This window comes from Felis catus, chromosome A1 (assembly GCF_018350175.1).
Source record: "Felis catus isolate Fca126 chromosome A1, F.catus_Fca126_mat1.0, whole genome shotgun sequence".
Taxonomy (NCBI): Eukaryota; Metazoa; Chordata; class Mammalia; order Carnivora; family Felidae; genus Felis; species Felis catus.
Genome location: NC_058368.1, coordinates 49,115,244 through 49,128,686, shown reverse-complemented (window position 1 = coordinate 49,128,686; position 13,443 = coordinate 49,115,244).

The window sequence follows — 13,443 nt, the reverse complement described above, 5'->3', positions numbered from 1 at the left end:
AAGCTGCGCAGACATGTGACTGCTTGCCGTGGCGGTGCTGGTTGAAAATCTTTGATGTTTCTCCACCACTTAGATTCCAAATACCGAAGAATAGCATAAAAGCCCCGTCACTGCTTAATACCCACCTACATTTTCAATTTCTGTCTTCCTCACCACCTCTTCTTACCCACATTATGGAAGAAACCCTGGCCCTTTCCACAAAGGCAGCAGAGAAATGAGAGGTAGAGGCCAAACTCAAGTACATCACCATGGCAGCTGTCTCCTTCAAAGTCTTCATTTCTACAAACCAGCTCTAATTCGTATTTAAGAACTCTCATATTGCCTCTTCTTATAAAGTAAATATTTTGGAGGGGAACCCATAACCTTAAATATTATTGAAGATTTGAAAGTGTAGATCATTCTTCTTTTTGCAAAATTCAGCATTCTTGCCATTCTATTTGGAGCCTTTTCTTTCCATTAAGACCTGCCCTTCTTATAATCAGATCTGTATTATATTCATGTTTATTACAAAAACAAATAGCACAGGATCCCGCATATAATGTTCTTTTAAAAATCTCTAATGCATAAATGAATATAATACTGTGTCTCCTGGCAGATTGTGTGTACAAGAGTTAGGAATTAATTTGTCACTTTCACTGAAAGCTTGTCAACAAGATGTAGATCTCCTTGAAAGATGTTGCCTTTAAGTACAGTAGACATTAGATTCCGAGTGCCTTGAAACATGAGGCATTTTTTAAATTATGAAATCAGGAGAATGCGTAAAACCTACATGTATATTTTAAATAATAACAAAGCCAAAGTGAAAGTAGTTAATACTCTCATTGAAAAATAAGCATTACCAATAAATTACATGTCCCTTATCTAGTTGTCTTTGCTGCCATGTCCCTCTCTTTCTATCCCTAAGAATAACTACTATCCTCACAAATGTAAGAATAATTACTCTTCTTGATAATTTTAGCACCTTGTGTATATGCCCCTAACAATATATTGATTGGTTTTGCTTGCTTTTGAGCCTTATGTAAACGGAATTATACCATGCAACTATTTTGACTGATACATATCTTTTGCCCATTGTGAAATTCATCTCTGATGATATTTGTAGCTGTAGTTCATTCCTTTTCATCGCTATATTATGCCATTAAATAATGATGACATCTCCCTTTATATATTCAATCTACTCTATGAAGATCTACACCACTATAAATTTTCTTATACATGTCTTTTGTATGGATGAATAAGAGTTTATCTAATGTATTAAAATCTACAGATTTTAAAATCTACAGATAGGATTGGGAGTGTCATGGGGCATGTGCATTTCATGTTCAAGGAAAACTAATCTGTTTTCTAAAGAAGTGTTCCAGTTTATGAGACATCCAGCAGTATATGAAAATCTCTGTTGATTCATATCCTCTCTGATATTTGGTAATATATAGACAAATTTTTTACTAGTCTTATGGGTATAATATGGTATCTCATGCTTTTTAATTTCATTTTTCTGATTATTACTGAATCTGAGTGTATTTTCACATGTTTATTGTTGATTCAGGTTTCCTCTTCTTTGAAGTGCCTATTCAAATCTTTTGCCCAATTTTCCTATTGAACTGTTTGAAATTTCCTTCCAAATGTTAGTCATTATGCGGTGTAACTATATTCTCAGATTTTATGGCTTGACTTTTCACTTCCTTTAGGGTATCTTGTTGAACAGAAGATTACATTTTTAATATAATCACATCTATAACTCTCCATTTTGCTTTTCACAATTAGTTTTTTGACTACCTAGACTTGATTTTTTATTTGATAAGAGTTAGGAATATAATTTTTCTTTTTTTACCAATGCACCATATATTGTGATGTCTATTGCACGTTTTCCACTTGATGTCTAATAGCATATCTGTCAAGTAGTAAGTGTGCATATACATGGGAATCTGTTTCTGGACTCTCTCTCTTTCATTAGTCTACTTGTCTCATTTAATTATGTAACTAGAGAAGAGAGTAGCATATGAAAAAGAGGAAAGAATGGCATATACTTCAGAATTAGTTTTCTGGTTGATTGTGATATATGTATTGGGAATATTTATTTTTTAATATTATTTTTAATACCAAAATCATAGACTAATTGGGCAGATCTGTAAAACAGATAAACAGGATCACCAACATAATTTGGAGAATCCCATGTACAATGGAAGTTCAGGCTCCTTGATAAAATATTATTGAAAATTTCAAAATGGTGGTGTCAGAGCAGTAAACCAAGCACAGCCCCTTCTGACTGTGGGGCCCAGTGTAGCTGCATAGATTATATATTCATGAAGTAAACCCTGCAGGTAAATATTATGAGATAGTTCTCTTTTTTATATGAGAAGTATAAAATGATGCAAGATTAAGCTCCAGATTCTTACATAAAATAGTTTCTAACCAAGAAAAAATATTACATAAAAGAAATTAAACACCTAGCATGGAACAGAGTAGAATTTTTAGCACTAAATTACATTTAATACTAGTCAATATACCTGTAATGACAAGGGTTCCTACGACTAACAAGGGGAAGAATTAATCTTTAATTGGTCTGCTTTTATTCATTCTCTGACTACAGGTTTGAATGTCTGACCTTTATATATTCTTATGCTTTTGCTTTATTGCAGGGTCATACTACACATAACAGTCTTTAAAGTTTCAATGCTGTAACACACCAAAATGAATTTATTCTTTATACAGTTTCCTGCTGTGTTTACTCTATGATATTTTTAAATAAATGTTCCAAGGAATTTATAGCTTTCTAGTACTAGTTCATGAGCCAGGAGTACTTAGTGGAAAGATTATTTGATTATTTGAATTGGTACCTGTATCTTTTTATATAACCTTATATTAGATGTTTTTATATTTGCTAAAAGACATAAACTATTTGTACTATTAAATAATACAAATGGCTCGATTTTGTATGGAATATATTAAATAATTACTTGTTATGCAGTATTGTCAGAGACTCTTGTATTCCATATCATTGACTTTGAAAGATTACCCCAAATTTTAATATAATATTCAAAGCTTCAACTATTTACCATTTATTTTCTATATAAAAATTTGTTCTGCTCTTTCTGACTTAATACCTTGCCCTGCTAAAAAGACTATATCAAACATTGTTGGCCCTTTTCTTTATATTTTGGTTATATTTATACTTTTATACATTAATTATTGAGCTAAGTTGTAACAGTTCGTTTGGCTGTGTGCATAATTGTAACTACTTTCATTGATTTTCGTACCCCCTTAACTCTTGGTTAGATTGTCAACTGCTGTTTGAGTCTATTGATGTGCTTTAGGTGTGTGCTCTATTCTTAATTTGCTTTTCCTAATTTGATATGGGCTGGGAAGCAGCTTATTAATTTATGAAAAATAAGTCAAATAAGAGTCAGAAGTTTGAAAGAAACAACCTGTCTTCAAAAAAAGTGCACGGAGTTTTGTAATAAGCCTTCTGACCAAAATCACTAACAGACTTTCTGTACTTATGTTTAGATTCACAACTTTGCTCAGACTGTGCCTAAGAAAGGGCTGCATTGGTGCATGTAGTATTTTAATGAATAGTTAATTCTCAGTATTTGACTTTATCTCAGTTTGCAGGCATCTTATACCTCCAGGGTTTATTATATTTCCCTCCTGTTGCTTAAAGTTTTATAGTTCCAGTGACCAAATGGTTGCCAAATAGCTCAAGTTCATTTGTTCATGTGTATGTATAGTTACAAGGAAAATAATAGTTACTGTGTATCTACTATGTACCCCTAAGTAGGATGATTATTTATCCATACACAAAGATATAAAAATAAAAAGTATTACCATCTTATAGATCATGAAACCAAACTCAGAAAAGTTATAGAGGTCACCAATGTATAAATCTATCAAAAATTAGGGGCACCTAAATGGCTCATTCAGTTAAGTGTCTGACTCTTGATTTTGGCCCAGGTCATGATCTCACAGTTGTGAGATTGAGCCCCACATTGGGTTCCATGCTAGGCATGGAGCCTGCTTAAGATTCTCTCCCTCTACCCTTCCCCTGCTCATGCTCCCTCTCTCTCTCTCAAAAAACAAGAAAAAAATTTAACAAAGCATGTGCTAATAGAAGAGATTCAACAGACATTTCTTAAATAAATTAATGTCATTGAATACAGTCTGGCTTCAAACCAGCAGATATTTTCACAACATAAAGCAGGGAGTGAGCGAGCATAATGAATTTAGTTAGTCATCTTTGGGATTATCTTTGATTTTCATTGAATTCAAGAATGGATATACTAAATAGTAAAATCTTAAAAAGAGATTTAAAATTAGTATCAGAGCTAGAATCCATAATGGTCCACATCAATAAGAAAATAAGATAATCTAAAAAATGCACCTACAATGTTGATAAATATATACAAATAAATAACCTCCTATTTAGGTGGTTTTTATAACTGCAAGACCTTAAATTCAGGAAAAAATGTCAGTTTTCCCATGCTACAGACTGCTGAATAAAATTGAATGGTTCCTATTAGGATCAGCTGTTACTTAGAAAGCTTTATTTTATATAGAAATATTTCAAAAGAAATAAATCACAATTTCTTTGCTTCTTTATTGATGATGGCTTTTATGAAGCCCCTGCTAGTGTACTGGTCTTGTGTCTTCTTGGGGCAGCATCTCTGGAATATAGCCCTGATTAAAGCTTAGAAATAAAGAAATGGTTTCTTTCATTCACCTTTCAGGAAAACTCCATGGATGGTTTGCTTTAACTTCCAACCCAGCCAGGGATGGTTTACTTGCAAGTAATAGAAATTCACCAAAGCTAAACTAACTTAAGAAGAAATGCTCACAGAGTCCATTTAAAAGAAATTTTAGCTAAAGGAACCATGTATGCGTGCACACGCACACACACACACATACACACACGCACATGCATATAGTTCCAGGGTTGCTTGACAATGGTTCTTTTTGTCTGTTGGCTTCAGGCTTATGACTCTGCAAACTATCTTGTCTTCTTGTTTCTCTATACAAACATGTCCCATGATGCCTATATGTAGACCCTACATCTGTGTAACACTCTTTTTAGATCTCCACAGTTAAATGACTCCATCAATGTGCTCCTATTCTAAGTTTTGGGGAGGATCTTATTGGCTTAGCTAAAATCAGATGTCTACATCAACCAGTCTTCTGTGGGCTGGAAGATAGGTTTCTGTGACAAACATCATATCTTCAGGCTGTGGATATTATCCATATTGAGATCACTAAGCCAAAGTGACAGTGGATAAGGTTAGAATGGCCATTACCTCAGAATGTCAGTTGTGACGATCCTCTCCAACAGATTTAGACCAACAAAAATATCATTAGAAGCATTTCTTCTATAGTCCGTCTGAGTTTGAGTCTTCCACTATGTTTCCTAAGCTACAAAGTGAAGGAAGCAAAGCATCTTCTCGGCCACTAACAAATTCTAAAATAGAAAAACTCCATGGTTCTATATCAAACAGAATAATATTATATAATTAAAGATTACTGTCCTTGCTGGCTATATTATTTCTTTTTTTATATATGAAATGTGTCAAATTTGATTCCATACAACACCTAGTGCTTATCCCAACAGGTGCCCTCCTCAATGCCCATCACCCACTTTCTCCTCCCTCCCACCCCCACAACCCTCAGTTTATTCTCAGTTTTTGAGAGTCTCTAATGGTTTGCCTCCTTCCCTCTCTAACTTTTTTTTTCCTTCCCCTCCCTCCATGCTCTTCTGTTAAGTTTCTCAGGATTCACATAAGAGTGAAAACATATGGTATCTATCTTTCTCTGGATGACCTATTTCACTTAGCATAACTCTCCAGTTCCATCCACGTTGCTACAAAAGGCCATATTTCATTCTTTCTCATTGTCAAGTAGTATTCCATTGTGTATATAAACCACAATTTCTTTATCCATTCATCAGTTGATGGACATTTAAGCTCTTTCCATAGCTATATGGCCATATTATTTCTAATAAAAGAAACATGTATTAGTTATCTACTATTGCAGAACCAATTACTCCAAAACTTCGCAACTGGAAACAACAAATATTTGTTATTTCAGAAATCCTGGAGCAGCTTAGCTGAATATCTCTGACTCAGGATCCTTTCAGAAGGCTACATTCAAGGTATTGACCAGGGCTTCAGCCACCTTAAAGCTGAAGTGAGAGAGGATCCACTATGCTCACTCACATGACTATTGGTCATCTGGTCCTCAGTAAGCATTAGCTGCTGGCCAGAGACATCAGTTCTTTGCCACTCTGGCCCCCGCAATATTGTTTTAATACACATTTGGGTTAAATAATCAACTGTTTATGTAACTAAGACAACAAATCTTTTCAAAACTGTATCAAGCAATATGCTATGGTCCTTTCTCTCTCTGTCTCTGTCTGTCTCTTTTAGTTTTTGGTGACCTTGTCACTTCTTTTTCTAAATGCTCAACAGATCTCTCAGATAACTGTGGATGTTTTCCCAAGTGCCCATATATATGAAATAAATGATCAGTTCCCCTTTTCCTTCTTTTGGAGACATTCTTCCCACTGTGTTCTGCCACCTGATTCTAGTGTATATTGTTGCTGTCTACATCTGGTGCTTCCCTTCAGATTTCTCTTGAGCTGGATGATCTTTCATTTCCTGAATCCCAAGTATCCTTCTTTCTCAAATAGCTACTCATTTGTTTTGAAGAACATTCTCCAGTAGTTTCCAAAAAAAAAAATGATAATAGCACATGATTTTCAATGCTTTTAACATCATATTTAATTAATATATATTGTCTGGATATATAATTATGGGTTGAAAATAATTTTGCCCAGAAAGGACTTTCAAAGGCAATACTTCACTGCCTTCTAATTTTTAGTGTTGCTGTCAAAAAGTCTGAAGCCATTGCCCTTGTAATTCTTTTGTATGACATTTTTTATTCTCACCTGATTTTTTTTTTTTATTTCCTGTCTGTGACTCTTCAGGGTCCTTTCGTTTTACTGTTATTGTGAGTTGGCTTGTTTTGGCCTCGGTCTTTCATGTTGGAGGCTTTCCTTAAATTCTTAAGAATTCTTTAATTTGGCTATCATTCTTATTTAAGCATAAGTCACTGAAACCCTGACTGATGTGCAGTGAAATGACTTGTGGATGAGGGTCAAGCACACGTTCATGTTGGGAGAAGTTACTCCCTGCATAAACTTGGGCTACTGACTTCTCCATGCTCCTGAATTTGACAGGGCAGGAAGAGGACAAGCAAGTTAGAGACAGTTTCTGGCTGGCCAGTAATATTTTGGGGCTTAAAGGGGTTAGAGTAAGAGTAAAATATCTAGGAATTGATCTGTACTTTTCAACCCATAGGTCACCTTAGATCTCCACTGCAGACTCCCTCGGTCTGAAGACGTTTCTCCAAAAACTTAACCTCCAGTATCCCATGGTTGGAGATGTGGTGGATTAGGGGTTTAGGTGGGAAAGGGGGCTAATCTCTTGACTATAAGATTAAGCAGGGTTCCTTTTTATACAGACCTTCCCCCAGCTGTTTTGTGTTCAGTTCTACTTTTGTGCTTGCAAATTTCCCATACAGTCTGGACTGACCCAAATCATAAGTTAACCTATATTTTTCATAATGCTTCACTTGAGCACTTTTTAGTAATGAGTGACCATAATAATAAGTAAACCATGTTTTTATGATAGTCTAAAATCACAAGTGTAAATTTGCAGAGGTTTTTGGTAAAAAAAAATAGTAATAAATGCATAGTTTATGATTATTATGAATTACTGTTATGACAAAGGTATATATTTTAATAACATGTAAAAAGGATCTCTATTTGATATAGACATTTGATAATATAAAGCATTTAAAGATAAGAACACAAAATAAAAATAAATGCTAAATAAAAATCATCCAGTGTTGAAATATAATAAATATGCAAAAGATTTAAAAGGTTTTTTCTTAAAATGAAAAGCTTAAATGCACAAAGCATTAATAACCCTATCCAATAGTCTTTATCTTTATTTTGGAACAAGTTCTCCTTATTGTAGAAAAATTCCTTTCATTTTGTGACAGTGTTGGTAGAGGGAGTCCGGAAGTTGAGTCAAGCTGAACATTAGGGTATATGTTGCTACATAAAAATTCATTTTTATTCTTTAGCGATGAAAATGTTTCAGCCACTTGCCCTGAATTTAGTTTTGCATTAAAATTTATATTACTTTTGCTGATGGAGATCTTAGATCTGTTAACTAATTCTATGTCTGAGTATTCTGCAGCAGTATTCTTTCTTACCTTTCTCCCCTTGTATTTCTTTTGCTAAAGTATTTACAAACCACTGAGCCTGTGGAGTATCTTCAGCCACTTGAAAAACACAGCTAACATTATTGGGTGGTATTTTAGTAACATAACATCCCAATATACAGTGAACAGCACTACACAGAATCATGGGTGGAAATTGCGAGTTTAAGAACTTACTTTGCTTCTGGAACTTGTTATTTCTTGGAACAACATTTTAAGGATTTGTATAAACAATATATAAATATATTAATATTTATTGTATTTGCAAGAATGATGCACCCTTAGCAGCAGATGGGGCCACAAACACACACTCACAACATGGCGGCAGCCACTGATGAGACCTTGACTCCTTCTCTCCTCCCTGCTTATGTCCTAATACTAAAAATGTCAGTCTCATCCTCCTACTCTGCGCATCAGTGATTCCTGCTCTTTCTTCCAACTTAAAATCAGTCTATTTCTTCAAACTAGAAACATCACTATGGTAATTATTAAGTTTAATTCCAGCAAGGGAATTATAATTCTTTCTACTATCTTCCCAACTGATATTTCTCTGGATTCAGAAAAATATATAAATTTCCCAGAAAATAATGCCGTTGGGGAAACACCACTCTATGCATAACATTTCATTCTCTCTATCTGGGGTTCCTCCAATCATTGAGGTTCTCAAAATTCCATGCAGTAAATTGGCTCATCTATAACCCTCCCCCTGAAGATAATTAGGTTTAAATTTTCTCTACTCTCAAACAGGAACCCTCTTGCACTGTTGGTGGGAATGCAAACTGGTGCAGCCACTCTGGAAAACAGTGTGGAGGTTCCTAAAAAAATTAAAAATAGACCTACCCTATGACCCAGCAGTAGCACTGCTAGGAATTTACCCAAGGAATACAGGAGTACTGATGCATAGGGGCACTTGTACCCCAATGTTTATAGCAGCACTCTCAACAATAGCCAAATTATGGAAAGAGCCTAAATGTCCATCAACTGATGAGTGGATAAAGAAATTGTGGTTTATATACACAATGGAATACTATGTGGCAATGAGAAAGAATGAAATATGGCCCTTTGTAGCAACGTGGATGGAACTGGAGAGTGTTATGCTAAGTGAAATAAGCCATACAGAGAAAGACAGATACCATATGGTTTCACTCTTATGTGGATCCTGAGAAACTAACAGAAACCCATGGGGGAGGGGAAGGAAGAAAAAAAAAAGAGGTTAGAGTGGGAGAGAGCCAAAGCATAAGAGACTCTTAAAAACTGAGAACAAACTGAGGGTTGATGGGGGGTGGGAGGGCGGGGAGGGTGGGTGATGGGTATTGAGGAGGGCACCTTTTGGGATCAGCACTGGGTTTTGTATGGAAACCAATTTGACAATAAGTTTCATATATTGAAAAAAATAAAAAAAATTTAAAAAAAAATTAAAAAAAAAAGTATAGACTGGAAAAGATCATGAAGGAGAGGTTTGGATATTATCCTGAAGACAGAGGAGTTTTTAGGCATAAGAATGATATGATCACATTTGCATTTTTATAAGAGGATAGTGATGTTGTGAGGATTTGGGGAGTAGCTAAGAAAGGTAGCATGTTGAACATTCTAAGGAAGCTCTCACATCAATTCAGGGGAGAAGACACTGATTTAAAATTTATAGGCTTCCGTGTCCACCTTGTAAGTCTGGGTGGTGTCCCTCTCTTTTGTTACAGAGGATACTCATAATCATCACACACTTTATCAGAATTTCATAGTTAACTTTTAGGCACATTAAAAGCAATTATTACCTAGGTTTTATTCACAACTGTATGTTTAGGACCCAGTGACTGTAAATGAGCATTCAGTATTTGTTGAATAAAAGAAAAAAATAAAATGAAAGATAACCATCTGAGACATCTCCAAACAGACCCTTACATTCTCCCAGCTGCTAGGATATGGGAAATTGACTTAAGGACATCCACAGAATATATACCAGAACATCTCAAGAATGATGGGCGGGGGGGGGGGGGGGGTTGCCTGGGTGGCTCAGTTGGTTAAGCCTCTGACTTGCTTTTAGCTCAGGTCATGATCTCATAGTTCGTAGGTTCAACCTAGCAGCATGGAGCCTGCTTAAGGTTTTCTGTTTCCCTCTGTCTCTTCTCCTCCCCTGCTCAGACCAGCAGTGGCTGTATTACCTGGGAACTGGTTAGAAATGCAAATTCATGAAACCCACTCCAGACCTACTGAATCAAATACCTCTGGAGTTGAGGGCCCAACAACTGGTGTTTTAACAAGTTCTCCAAGTCATTCCAATGCTAGCTGAAGACTAAGAACCATTGATATATGCCATTCCGAAAATGGTATAGATTATGTGACCTAAATTATTTTACTGTTCTTTGAAATCTTATCTTGGTGTTCTGTATCCCCAATTCTGTAAGCAAGGTTCTGTAGAACAAGAACGGTATAAGATGATGACTTTTGTTGTTGTTGTCCTGAGTAGAAAACTCAATAATCAATATTCATCTACTTATAAAAGATCTACATGCTTATTTACTTTATTTGATAAAGAAGTACTCATTTGATGTAACAGACTCAGCAACTCTCCTGCGAAGTACAATTGGCCTACACCACTCCTTATGGGTACAGTTCTGACTTACATTGAGTACCTGTGTCAAATCAGACAACATTGCCACATTGGCATTCTATGGACTTCTTTGGTTCAATTCTCTAATAAATGAAAATGTGGCAATGACTGTATTGGAGTCAGTACCATTTCATCAAAATGTATACTTGATCGATTTTATTTTCATTTCTTTTAAGAACTGCCAGAATTTTAGCTCAAGCATAGCATTCAGCCCTCTGTCAATGAGGCCAGCAGGGTGTCCTAATCTAAATCTGACTTAAAGTCTTTAATGAAAATAACTGCCAAGATGATCACAATTTTTTTATTAAGCCAAATGAAAATGATAATGCTGCTAGTGACATGTTATTTTCATTTAAGCAAAGAGTGACAGTGAAAGTCACTCTAGGAGGGGTTACACACACACACACACACACACACACACACACACACACACACACAAATTCTTTTGCTCACTTTTTTGCATCCCTGGTATTGTAATCATTTCTTGTACTGTTATGTACCACCTTCACAGTGAATATACATTACATAGCTCAGGCATACTGATTTTCACTTCATGAATCTATAAACCCTATAATTCTTACCCAAAACCTGGCAGTTTAACCTGTCTTTGGAGGAATGATTTAATAACAGAGACATGTAATGAGAGCTCTTATCGCTAAAATGTCACTGTATTTACAAAATATACTACAGGGCACTACTAATATACTACAAAGTGCTGTCATAAATCATTTAGCCTGGGCTACACTTTTAGAAATACATTAATAAAACAGGAACAGTTCAGTATCCTTGACTTTAAAACATCTATTTTTTCTAATCTGAAATATTTGGAGTCCTCTCAATGACTATTATTTCATGTCTTTTCTGTGTTCAGTACTTTTTTTCTTAATAGTTTTGCCGAACATTAATGTGGAACTAGCCTCCTATACACTTTTACTACATTTATAGATGATGATAGAATGTGAGTTAAGGAGGTAAAAAAAAAAAAGTAGGAAACAACTATTCATTGAATAAATACTCATTATGCCAATAGTGCATTTCATTTATTATCACCCACCATGTGACAAGAGCAATGCATTGTCTCATGTGCCTGATATTTAATACAAGAAACTTGTGAGGTAGGGATTACGATCTCCATTTTGTAGGATAAGAAACGAAGGCATAGATAAGATAATTGCACTACCCAGGCATCAGGGCTAATTGGTGACTAAGAGAGGATCTGAAATTTAATCTGTTTGATTCTAAAAGCCATCTATATGCTAGCATGCTGTGGAGCCTCTCACTCATGCTTCGGTATATAGACAGTGATGACTTTACATTTACCCTCTGAATGAGTGGGAGAATAATTAAATGGCCACTTGAGTCAGCAGCATGAAGTTACCTTTCCAGTAGAAAATATCATTTTCTGAGTAGAATTAGGGAACTCCAAGATCTATAATTTCTGAAGAACCAGTGTTACGAAAAGAAATCAGAATTCTGACCAAAATTTGCCAAAGGAAGCATTTGTTTTACTACATCTTTGAAAGTGGAGAGAAAAGCAGCTAAGGTGCTGGCATCATTAGCCTAGACACCTAACTCTCTGCTCTGTCACTAAACACTCCCTTTTAATATCTACACTTTTATTCTTTAACAAATAACACATAATAGTCTGGGGTTAGCAGGAGGGATGACAAATTAGAAAGTGTTTGATTAGAACCCCATTATTTTTCCACTTCCATTCTTATCCTGATTTTTTTTTAATTATATGACCTTATATCACCTTATTCCTTTGATTTTCAACAATTACTGTGATCAGGCCCTAATAAAATTTCATCGTTAATGTTGCTTTCTTCAAAAACTAAAGACAAACAGATATTAGCTGCTTCCAATAAAAAGAAAAATCTTCTAAAGCACTCTTGCCAAAAATGAAATGGGACTTTGATCAAATCTCTAGGTCTACCTACCAATATTAAGAAATATAAAGGATACAGATATATGTTAAACAATAAATAGGATGCAATCAGCAAAATGGAGAATGAAAGATACTCTACAGAACCAAAGACCTAGTTTCTTTAACAAATATAAGAAGAAGAAAAAAGATGATGAGGAAACTTGTGTATAAAAAGAGACAACCAGTTGCAACATATGGGCCTTGTTTAGATACTAATTGAAATTTTAGAGAAAATTAGGAAAATATGGATGGAATACTCGATTATATAGATTATTAATTATTTTAGATGTGATCATGGACTATTAGAAATGTTTTTTAAGTATTTTTTAGAGATATATAGTTAAATATTTATAGGTGAAGTAATATGGCTTATGATACTTCCTTCGACTTTTTAAGGAAAAGATAGAGGTATAGGTGAGGGGCAGTTGGATGGCTCAGTTTGTTGAGTATCCAACTCGATTTCAGCTCAGGTCATGATCCCAGAGTAGTGGGATTGAGCCCTGCATCAGGCTCTATGCTGAGCATACAGCCTGCTTAAGATTCTCTTTTTGTATCTCCCTCTGCCCCTCTCCCCTACTCACACACACTCTCTGTTTTTCTCTCTAAAAGCAAACAAAATTTAAAAATAAAAACAGAA